General features: G+C 41.9%; 1 protein-coding gene across 4 annotated transcripts in view; it reads right to left on the reverse strand.

The window, feature by feature from the left end:
- DYM (dymeclin) overlaps positions 1 to 3481 on the reverse strand; it is a 372867-nt gene extending 369386 nt beyond the window's left edge. For 2 of the 4 annotated variants that reach the window (XM_065932678.1, XM_065932679.1), the window contains exon 1: positions 3208 to 3480. The gene's annotated coding sequence lies outside the window, so the exon portion shown is untranslated. Of the gene's footprint in view, positions 1 to 3207 lie in introns of all 4 variants that reach the window. The other 2 variants (XM_065932681.1, XM_065932680.1) reach the window with 2 other exon arrangements.
- Between the last annotated feature and the right edge of the window lie 9223 nt (positions 3482 to 12704).

Consider the following 12704-nt stretch of genomic DNA (forward strand, 5'->3'; position numbering starts at 1 on the left):
CTCCATCACCCACCAGGACAGACAGCACCTGGTCTCTCACTCCGGGCAGGGAACCATCACTGCCCCAGAGTGTCCTGTAACTTGAGCATTATATGTACACTCTGATTACAAGTATGCAATGCTCAAAAAACATGAATGTGAAAAAGACTGAAATGAAATACAGAAAGACTTTACACATTATTACACTTTTTTTTAAAAGGTCTCGCTCTACAAATGTCACAGACATTTCCCACATTATCCGTTTACCATCACTAAAGGGAAAATGAAACAGTCCTCTCTAGCACTAAGCCCATTATCTTATGAAGTGAAAGATGACATACAGCATTTGTAACAGCAAACAAAATCACTGAACAAACTATCCCCGAACACACTGTGACAGGCAGAGTAACAATTCCCGAAGATGTCCAATCTATGGAACCTGTGATTTTGGTGTTTTACATAGCAAAAGGGACTTTGCAGGAATCATTAAATTAAGAACTTTGAGTTGGGGGAAATTACCCTGAATTATCCAGGTGTACCTGATCTAATCACATAGATCCTTAAAAATGGAGAATCTTTCCCAGCTGTGGTCAGATCAACTGCATAACAGAAAGATGCAATACGGCTGGTTTTGAAGATGAAGAGGGTCACAAACGAAGGAATGTGGTTGGGAGAGGCAAGGAAACAGATTCTCCCCTAGAAACTTCCCAAAAGGAAGACAGGTTTAACCAACTAACTTAAGACCCATTTTGGACTTCTAAAACACAGAACTTTAAAAGAATAAGTCTGGGGACTTCCCGGGCGGTCCAGTGGCTGGGACTCTTGTACTCCCAATGCAGGGTGCCGGGGTCCCATCCCTGGAGACGGAACTAGATCCCATGTGCCACAACTAAGAGTTCGCACACCACAACTAAATATCACACATGGTGCAATGAAGACGGAAAGTCCTGCATGCCACAACTAAGACCCGGCACAGCCAAATAAATAATTTAAAAAAAGAATAAGTTTGTATTGTTTTAAGCCACTAAATTTGTGATTTGTTACAGTAATCATAGAAAACTAACATACACACATTAAACAACTTCTAACAATATGTGAAATCATCTAGAGGAGAGAAGCATACTCAAACTGCCCAAATACTTAAAGCATTACCAGAGATAACAGTTATTTGTGCATTTTGTGGTTTAGTTCACTTCTATTTTTCTCATGCTCTCACAAAACTCCACCCACTAAAAAGCCAGCCAAAGTGACAATTCTTAAAACTTTCTATAGAAGGATGAACCATATCAACCAAGAAAATAGAAGCATCAGGAGAGCAGGATTGACTGGAAAAATATGGAAACAATACTGTATTTTTCAGAAAGTCAAACATCAAAATGTTTGCACTGTTTATTCAGTATCAGATGGATGCCACATTTTCAAAAATAAGTCCTTCTAAATATAAAAGAGATTATTTGGGGTGTATGCTAATCATATTGTGGATATATTAAAAAGAGTGACTCAATCTTCTAGAGATATATACTCAAATATTTACAAAATGGAGTGAGACTAAGAATTGACAGAGCCATAAATGAAATTAAATTAGCCTGAGTTACTGTTAGAGCTGGGTAATGGGTACATGCGGGTATATTATACTAGACCAGGTTGAACTTTTCCAAATTAAAAAGTACAAAGTCCTTGACCTATTTATCATCATAATATGGACATTTAATAGTTGAATAGTTTAAACTCCTTCCTATAGCATTTGTTGTTTAGTCACTAAGTAGTGTCGGACTCTTTTACGACCCCACAGGCTGTAGTCCACCAGGCTCTTCTGTCAATGGGATTCTCCAGGCAAGAGTGGTCACCATTTTCTTCTCCAGGGAATCAAACCCAAGTTTCACCTGCATTTCCTGCTTGGCAGGTGGATTCTTTACCAGAGCCATCTGGGAAGCCCTCCTATAACATCTGCCCCACCTCAATTTTCTGCCACTTAATCCACGTGCCATCAATTACTATTTTATTCCCACTCATTTTGCCTTATTTACTAATCTAATAAGTTTCAGGAAGTTACCTATCAGCTAAAAGACTGATTCTTCATTTGCAGAATGGGAAGCGTTATATTTGCTCATATCTGAGTTGCAGAGAGAATTATCTAAGATAAACAACACAAAGCAGGATAACCATTCAGAAATTTACATTATTTGTAAATTTCAAGCTCAGCAGCAACCATTCACCGATTCCCATAGATCCTCTTCCTCCCACCTCCAGTTCCTCTCTTCAGCCCTCAATTGATCCGCCCAAAGCCAGGTTCCCTCTGAAAGGGTGCTCTAAACACACACACACACACATACACACAGTTATACACACACAAACTTTCTTCCGGGGTCCCTCTTCCACCGCCTACACACACGTTTTCATCTCTTTCGGCACACCTTCTCTCTACACGTCTCTCCCTCCAACCTTCCCTCTTCTAAGGATTCTACTCAATCCCCCCCTTAGCAAGTCTATCCTGCGCACTCCTCTGCTGGCCCTATTACAATCATCCCATTGCTTCCCTGTATTTCAGTACTTTCATCCTATCAACTCTGTTAATCCAGTACTGTTCACAAACACTCGACGAGCTAACTTCCCATCCTCTCACCTTTCAGTTAAAATACAATCGCTAGTTGCCAGGGAGAGGGGGAGTGGAGAATAAGGAGTGACTTCTAATGGGTACAGGTTTCTTTTTTGGGTGACAAAAATGTTCTGAAATTAAGATAGCTGCACAGCCTTGTGACTATGCTTTTTAAAATACACTGAGTTAAAAAAAAACAAAAAAACAGTTATACTTCGATAGTACTTTTAAAGGGTGAATTGTATGGTATGTAAATTACATCAATAAAAATTTGTCTCCCCCCCCCAAATCAATATTATTGCTCGGTTGCCCATCACACGCCCACCGGTCACCTCAATCCCACCTCCCTCATCACCTACTTGCTCTTCGGTGGCCCCCACGGACTGAGGTCGGCCCCCACCCACTCGCTTGCTTCACACACCCCCTCACTTCTCGGCGCCGACAGGCACTGAACCCTGGATGCGGGGGGCGGCTCTCCCGGCCCGGGAACAGCCCCTGCACGACTGGGGGACTCTTCTGCCCAGCCCCGACCGGGGGAGGGGAGGCTGCTCCCAAAGCCTCTCTGACTAGGGGCTGGCGGCCCCGCCCGGCTTCCAGGGCCGCGCGGCCGGGGGGGCGGCGCCACAGCCCACCTGCCTCAGCCGGCGGGGAGATCCGCTTTCAGCGCACGGACAGACGGTCGGGTAACAGCGGGGACACGACGAGCCTCGGTCACGCCGCAGCCGGGATGGCGCACGCTGCCTCAAGCCTCCATGTTTCCCACGTCTCCACGGCTCCGGCTCCGGCTCCGGCTCCGGCTCCTCGGCTCGGCTCCGGCCCGGGAAGCGTCGAGGCGGAGGCCCGGAGGCGGGGACTGAAAAGAGAAGCAAGCGGAGAACGCCGCTGGGGGCCGAACGGCCCAGCGCGCGCCAGCCGGCGGTCACTTGGCGTGCGGCGCGCGGGCTTCTGGGAAGTGTAGTCCTGAGCGGGGGGCGTTAGACGTTTCTCCGCCCGCCTGCGCCTCCAGGGTAACGGCAAAGCCACGTGGCAAAACCCAGACGCCGCGCGGCTTTCTCACCCTCGTGGTGACGTCCTGGCTTACCCCGCAGCGCTTGTGCTGGGAACTTAAATTTATTAAAGGTCCCTGTTCATTCCAACCCAAGAGTCACCTGAGAATCAAGCAGTTCCTTGGAGGACTCTGAAGAATTTGGGAAATAGGAAAATAGTGTTCCATGGAGCTCGGGTAGCAGGGACAGCCTGCCATCCTGTCAGAAAGAACAGGTCCGACATGACAAGTGTCGATATGGTACAGCGCCAAAAGCATGGAATTTGTAGTCAGATAAGCTGAGCTTACCAGATTGATGTCACTAAGCCTTTAGTTCACCTCTCCAGCCAGTTTTCTCATATGAAATATGTATACAAGACCATGCTTATACTTCCCATATAGAACGCTTGTCGATGTCATGATAGTAATTAACAACTCAGATTATGGATTGTTTTCCATGTGCTGTCCATACTTGATCTCTTCAAATAACGCTGTGAGATAGGTAACAGTGTTATTTCCTTAATATAAATAGTATATGCCAATATACTGAAGTATTACAGAGGTCTTAAATATACTTTTCCAGCTTTTATTGCCAGCAGGTTCTCCGAATTTGCAGAATTACTACAAGAAAATATACTAAAATACAAGATACCTGGGAGCCTAGCTGAAAAGAAGTGGACATGGCCATGCAGCCATTGTAAATAATGTCATGGCTACTGTGTTCATGATACATGGAGTAGAAACAGTATGTATAGTATTATTCCATTTATTTTTGAAAATTGGATAATAAATTATGTTTGTAATACTTATGTATATACTCCCAAGAGGGGAGAGGCTGACAGAATATTAACAGTTATTCTCTTTGGGGAATAAGATCATGCATGATTAAAAATAGTTTTTTCATATGTGTTCTCTAACTTGTCTGCAATATATATATAAATTACATGCTAATTAAATTTATGGAGCAAAAAGAGAGTCAAGCACCAAAATAAACCTCAAAGTACTTTAGAATTTTGGCTCTACAAAGAGTACACAGTCTGTTCTACCCCAAAATGACCTAGCAACAATTGTGAGTGTCTCTTCCGAACTGACTTATAGACCAAGAAGCAACTTATTCTACTTCCAGGCAATCCTGTTTGTGAGTTTTAATATCCTCTCCCTTTTGTATCTTTTGGATAACTTAAAATAAAAGTTTCACTAGAAACCAGTGTTCATAGGCACTTGTCATAATGTTGCTAAGCAAACATGATAAATCAAAGAATAATAATAGGAATGGTTTTCACAATATATAATGCATGAGTTGGAGTAGCAGTCTTTTAAAAACTACTTATTGTTGATGTAATGTGCAAAGTATCATCCTTGGTCACCAACTTTCAATACTGCCTGCACAAGTAGCACAATAACTTTGACTGACTTGACTATTTCAGTGTCTAGTTAGTGCAGAAGCACTAACAAGAAAGCCATGAAAACCCTCACACTAAATGTAAGGGGTATCTTGGATTGGATCCTGGAACCAAAAACAACAATAGTGGGAAAACTGATGAAATCCAGATAAAGTCTGGACTTCAGTTAAGGATAACCAATGTTAATTTCTTAGTTTTGACAAATGTGTGATGGTTAAGTAAGATACTAACATTGAAGGGAACTGGGCAGAGGATGTTCTGAAACTATCTGTACTTTGCAGTTCTCTAAAATTAAAATTATTCCATGTGGCAGCTCGAATAATGGCCACCTAGAAGATGTGTGTGGCTGTGTGGATCACAATAAACTGTGGAAAATTCTGAAAAAGATGGGGATACCAGACCACCTGACCTGCCTCTTGAGAAACCTATGTGCAGGTCAGGAAGCAACAGTTAGAACTGGACAGACTGGTTCCAAATTGAAAAAGGAGTACATCAGGGCTGTATATTGTCACTCTGCTTATCTAACTTACATGCAGAGTACATCATGAGAAACGCTGAGCTGGACGAAGCACAAGCTGGAATCAAGATTGCCTGGAGAAATATCAATAACCTCAGATATGCAGATGACATCACCCTTAAGACAGAAAGTGAAGAGGAACTAAAAAACCTCTTGCTGAAAGTGAAAAAAGAGAGTGAAAAAGTTGGCTTTAAGTTAAACATTCAGAAAACTAAGATCATGGCATCCGGTCCCATCACTTCATGGCAAATAGATGGGGAAACAGTGGAAACAGTGGCTGACTTTATTTTTGAGGGGGACTCCAAAATCACTGCAGATGGTGACTGCAGCCATGAAATTAAAAGACCCTTACTTCTTGGAAGGAAAGTTATGACCAACCTAGACAGCATATTAAAAAGAAGAGACATTACTTTGCCAACAAAGGTCTGTCTAGTCAAGGCTATGGTTATTCCATTGGTCATGTATGGATGTGAGAGTTGGACTGTGAAGAAAGCTGAGTGCCAAAGAATTGATGCTTTTGAACTGTAGTGTTGGAGAAGACTCTTGAGAGTCCCTTGGACTGCAAGGAGATCCAAACAGTCCATCCTAAAGGAGATCAGTCCTGGATGTTCATTGGAAGGACTGATGCTGAAGCTGAAACTCCAATACTTTGGCCACCTCATGGGAAGAGTTGACTCATTGGGAAAGACCCTGATGCTGGGAGGGATTATGGGCAGAAGGAGAAGGGGATGACAGAGGATGAGATGGTTGGCTGGCATCACTGACTCGATGGGCATGAGTTTGAGTAAACTCTGGGAGTTGGTGCTGGACAGGGAGGCCTGGCGTGCTGCGATTCATGGGGTCGCAAATAGTCGTACACAACTGAGCGACTGAACTGAACTGAGAAGATGTCCACATCCTAATCCCCAGAACTTATGAAGATATTAGGTTACATGGCAAAGGGGAATTAAGGTTACAGATAACGTTAAGGTTGCTAATCAGATGACCTTAAAATAGAGAGATTATCCCTTACTATCAGAGTGGGCCCATTGTGACCACAAAGGTAGAAAGTAAGAGAGAGACAGAAAAAGTGAGTCATAGATATGGCTCTGGCAGATCAGGTGATTCAACATGAGGATCAGGCATTGCTGGCTTTGAAAATGATGAGAGACAGGATGTGGGAGTGACCTCCAGAAGCTGGAAAAGGCAAGGAAACAGATTTTCCCCTGAGCCTTCAGAGGACACAGTCTTGCTGATACCTTGATTTCAGCTCAGTGAGACTGAGTCAGACTTTTCATCCACAGAGCTGTAAGATAATGTTTGTTGTTTTAAGCCACTATATGTGTGATAATTTTTTTGTAGCAGTAGTAGAAAACAAATACACTCAGAAGTTTTAAAATATAAATAAAAGAAAACTTCCAGGAATTCCCTGATGGTCCAGTGGTTTAAGACCCAGGCTTTCACTGCCATGAACCTGGGTTTAATCCCTGGTCAGGAAACTAAGATTCCCACAAGCCATGCAATGAATAAAAAAAAAAAAAACCCAATAAATAAATAAAAATAAATTTAAAAGAAAATTCCCAAATGGCTACCTATCTTGCCAACACATTCCCAGTCTGGGAATGTACAAATGCCCTTGCTACTTAGAATGTAACTATAAAACAGAAAATGCATAGAGCTTCCCTGATGGCTCAGGGGTAAAGAATCTGCCTGCCAATGCAGGAGACACAGGTTCAATCCCTGATCCGGGAAGATCCCACATGCTGGGGAGCAACTAAGACCATGTGTCACAGCTATTGAGCCTGTACTCTAGAACTCAGGAGCCACAGCTACTGAGCGACTTTCTGCAACCAGTGAAGCCCTCGAGCCCTAGAGCCTGGGCTCAGCAATGAGAGAAGCCAGCACAATGAGAAGCCCAAGCACCACAATTAGAGAGTAGCCCTTAGTTCCCTGATAAGGGACTGAACCAAGGAACCGGCAGTGAAAACACACAGCCCTAACCACTGGATCACCAGGGAGGTCCTCAACATCGTACTAGTAAAACTTATACCTGCAAATGAGATTTCCTTTAGCGTTAAAACAAATAGAATGGGACCAAATCAACAACAAAAAATTATTCCACCATGGTCCTTCAGTAGTAAATGGTTTCTAATATGATCAAATGGCTATGGAGTGATGGAACTTTTCCTAGGTTTACCCAAAGAATGAAATATACTGCAAATCTCAGAGTGAGATTATTCTGTAATCTTGATTTTCTCTGAAGCTCTAAACATGATTCCCTCCCTCCACCTCCATTAATCAGACCATGTCCCTCACCTGCTAAAAGACTTCCAGTGACTTCTCACCTCATTCAGAATTAAAACCACAGGGGCTTTGCTGAAGGCTCAGCGGTAAAGCATCTACCCGCCAATGGGGCAACTAAGCCCTGCCCCACAGCCATGGAGCCTGTGCTCTAGAGCCCGGAAACTGCAAATACTGACGCCTTTGCACCCTTGAACCACAGGAGCCACAGAGCAACATGAGAAGCCACCGCAATGAGAAGCCTGCACACTGCAACTAGAGAGTAGCCCCGGCTCTCTGAAAACAGAGAAAAACCCTCGCAGTGACAAAGACCCAGTGCAGCCGAAAAATAAATAAATAAATTTTTTTAATCCAATAGTATTTAAATGGCCTACAAGATGCCTCAATCCCAACCCCATCCCACCCCTCTAATCTCACCTCCACTTGCCTCTGTCAGACCTAATTGGAAGGGCCTCCTTGCAGGTACTCCTGGCACACTTGCAGGTCAGGACCTAAGATACCTACTGTTCCCTCTGCTTGGACCACTCTTTCACCTTCTTTTAGTAATGAATATTTTATTGCATGCCATATAAATTCCAGACATGACTCTAGGCACTGGGATGTTATCAACTGTGTTATTTCTTGCCTTCAAGAAACTTACATTCTGGTGAAGTGAAGTGAAAGTTGCCTAGTCGTGTCTGACTCTTTGTGACCCCATGGACTATATAGTCCATGGAATTCTCCAGGCCAGAATACTGGAATGGGTACCCTTTCGCTTCTCCAGGGGATCTTCCCAACACAGGGATCAAACCCAGGTTTCCCACATTGCAGGCGGATTCTTTACCAGCTGAACCACAAGGGAAGCCCTTGTTTCTGGTTCTGTTCAGTTCAGTCTCTTAGTTGTGTCCGACTCTTCATGACCCCATGGACTGCAGCACACCAGGCCTCCCTGTCCATCACCAACTCCTGGAGTTTACTCAAACTCATGTCTTGAATCAGTGATGCATCCAACCATCTCATCCTCTGTCGTCCCCTTCTCCTCCCGCCTTCAATCCTTCCCAGCATCAGGGTCTTTTCAAATGAGTCCGCTCTTTGCATCAGGTGGCCAAAGTATTGGAGTTTCAGTTTCAACATCAATCCTTCCAATAAACATTCAGGACTGATTTCCTTTAGGATGGACTGGTTGGATCTCCTCACAGTCCAAAGGACTCTCAAGAGTCTTCTTCAACACCACAGTTCAAAAGCATCAACTCTTCAGCGCTCAGGTAGAAGACAATTAAATAAGTTAAACAAATTATAATTAATTTAGATCACTGTGAAGACTTTCTCCCATATCTCCTCCAAGACTGGTCAAATGTGATATTGTCCACCCTGCATAAAATAGGGATGTCTCCCAACCCTCACCTCCTGTCCTCTATTCCAGCACTATCCATCCTTTCCCCTTCTTCATCTTTCTGCACTGCTTTTATTCACCCCTTGACACATTGCAGAGTTATCTGTTTATTTGCCTCCTTGCTACTGGAATGTAAATTCCCTAAATAAGGGACTTTCTATTTATTGGCATAGTCCAAGTCTCCCATAGGCACTTAGTAAACATTTGGAGGGGCTTCCCTGATGGCTCAGTTGATAATCTGCCTGCAATGCAGGAGACCCAGGTTCAATCCCTGGGTGGGGAAGATCCATACCCCCCTCCCCCTCGGAGAAGGAAATGGCAACCCACTCCATTATTCTTACCTGGAAAATCCCATGGGCAGAGGAGCCTGGTGGGCTACAGTCCATGGAGTCATGAAGAGTCAGACACGACTTAGCAATTAAGCCGACACCACCACCAAACTTTTTAAAAATTAATTAATAAACCATTTCATCAGGTGTTATGGATTGAATTATACTCCCCCTGTCAAAAAAAAAATCATATGGTAAAGTTCTAACTCCTAATACCTTAAAATGTGACCTAATTTGAAGATACAATCTTTACAGAGGCAATCAAATTAAAATGAAGCCACTAGAGGGACTCCCGTGGTGGCCCGGTGGCTAAGACTGCACACTCCCGAAGCAGGGGGCCTGGGTTTGATCCTTGGTCAGGGAAATAGATCCCAGACACTGACACCAAGCGTCCACATGCCTCAACTAAAAAGATTCTGTGTGCCTCAATGAAGATCCAGTGCAGCTAAATGAATAAATGCTTTTTTAGAAAAATGAAGTCTCTAGAAGGGATCCTACCTCAGCATGACAGGAGAAAATTTGGAAACAGAAACACAAGGAGGGCGCCATATGAAGATAAAGGCAGATATCAGGGTTGTGTATCTACAAGCCAAGAAACATGAAAGATTGCCAGTAAAGCCCAGAAGCTAGAGGAGAGGTATGTAACAGATCCTCTCCTAAGCCCTCAGAAGAAATCAATGTTGCAGACACCTTGATCTCTGACTTTCAGCCTCCTGAACTGTGCAACAATAAATTTCTATTGTTTAAAGACACCCTGTTTGTGCTACTTTATTATTGCAGTTTTAGCAAACTAATGTACTGGGTAATCCATCATTTCCCTATTGTCTGTGTGTGCAGAACTGTGTACTTGACTAAAAAATGTCACCGAAATACTAAAAGTTCAATGACAGGGGCCTGACTGAATGCACCATGACACATCCATACCACAGGACACGGTGCCTTTTATGGTGATGGTGGAAGGAGAGATTGTAGCTCGGAATTGAACTATATGACTCTGGGAGCAAAGAGTCTCTGGACGTCCCTGGAATTCAGGAAATCCCAGTTGGAGAACTAGACGTTGTGGTCAGAAACTGACCAGCAAAATTCCACTGGCTGGCAAAAATATAAAGAGAGACAATAGACTTGGTGGGAAAACTATAATTCAAAATTCTTTCAATTAACTACAGCAGTGAATAAAAAAAGCGCTGGATGAAATTTAAAAGAACTCTAAAAGTCTGCATTTGGTTTCAAAACACTGCTGCCCAACACAGGAACAGTTAATAGAAAAGGAAACATTAACAGCTCTTAAACACCAAAACTCCCTTATAATAGGAGTCAAATGAAAGCTACCCTGAAATATTTTCTCAAATCAGATTGGTGAACATTCAAAACATTTGATAGCATACTGTTGGCAAAGATGTGGGGACTAGGCCCCATACATTGCTGGAGGCTGTATGTCAGCACAGCCAACAGTGTGACAATATTTTCAAAATTATGAAACACATACCCTTTGACACTGCAACATACGTTTCTAGGAATCTATTTTACAAATATGAGTGTACATACAAGGGTATTTCCTGGCTATCCAGTGATTAGGTCTCTGTGCTTCTGCTGCAGGAGGCATGGGTTTAATCCCTGGTCTGGGAGCTATGATCCCATATACCCTCAGTGTGGTAAAAAAAAAAAAAAAAAAAAAAAAAAGTGTATATAAATAAAATAATTTATATGCAAAATATTTACTATAGTGGGTTTTATCTGATAATTTCAAAAACATTTTTTATTGCAGTTAGCAAACAAAATTTACTGTCTTAACCATTTTTAAAATGTACATACCTGTAGTATTAAATACATTTACATTGTTGTTTAACTGTCCCCAACACCTGTCTCCAAAACTTTTTCATCTTCCCCAGCTGAAACTCAGCACCCATTAAACACTATCTCCCTTTCCCCACTGCTCCAACCCACCAACGGCAACCATTTTCTACTTTCTGTCGCTATGACTTTGACTATTTTAGATACCTCATATGGAATCATACAGCATTTGTGTTTTGGGAACTGGCTTATTTCAGTTAGCATAATGTCCGAAAGGTTCGTCCATGTTGCAGCACAAGTCACGATCTCCCTTCTTTATAAGGCTGAATAGTATTATTATATTGGTTTCCTTCTATTTCTAGATTGTTGAGTGTTTTATCATAAAAAAGATGCTGAATTTTGTCAAATGCTTTCTCTGCATCATTTGAAATGATGATGTAGAGTTTCTTCCCCTTTATTCTGTCAATGTGGTATATTACATTGAGCAATTTTTGTGTTGAACCACTCTTCTTTAAAATTTTATTTTTAATTGGAGGATAATTGCTTTACAGAGTTGTGTTGGTTTCTGCTCTACGACAACACGATGAAGCATTCTTGCATTTCAGGAATAAAGCCCACTTGCTTGTGGTGTGTAATCCTTTCAATATGCTGTTGAATTTAATTTTCTAGTACTCTGCTGAGAATTTTTGAATCTATATAAACCAGAGATATTGATGTGTATGTTTCTCTCTCTCTCTCTCTCTTTTTTTTTTTTTTTTTTGTAATGGCTCTGACATTAGGGCAAGGCAAAACTCATAGAATGAGTTAGGAAGTGTTACCTCCTCTTCAATTTTTGGGGAAAAATTTAAGAATGATTGGTGTTAAATCTTCTTTAGATGTTATTGTAGAATTCACTTGTGAAGCAGCCATTAGGACTACGGCTTTTCTTTGCTGGGAGATTTTTGATTACTGAGTCAATCTGTTTAATAGTCATAGATCTATCAGGATATCTATTTCTTCATGATTCATGAGTCTTGGTAGGTTTTGTGTTTCTAGGAATTTGTCTGTTTCATCTAGATTATCTATATTGTTGGTGTACAGTTGCTCATAGTACTCTTATAATCTTAATTTCTGATGCATAGATTATAATGTTCCACTTTCACTTTTGATTTTAGTAATTTGACTCTTCTCTTTTTCTTAGGCAATCTAGATAAAAATTTGTCAATTTTGTTGATCTTTTTGAAAAACCAAAGTTTGGTTTTGTTGATTTTCTCTATCACTTTTCTATTCCCTATTTCATTTATCTCTGCCTTTAATCTTTACTATTTCCTTCCCTCTTAGCTTTGGGTTTAGTTTGCTCTTTTTTTCCTAGTTCCTTAAATTGTAATGTTGATTTGAGATCTTTCTTCTTTTTAAATGTAAACATGTGTAACT

Source organism: Muntiacus reevesi, chromosome 4 (genome assembly GCF_963930625.1).
Source record: "Muntiacus reevesi chromosome 4, mMunRee1.1, whole genome shotgun sequence".
Taxonomy (NCBI): Eukaryota; Metazoa; Chordata; class Mammalia; order Artiodactyla; family Cervidae; genus Muntiacus; species Muntiacus reevesi.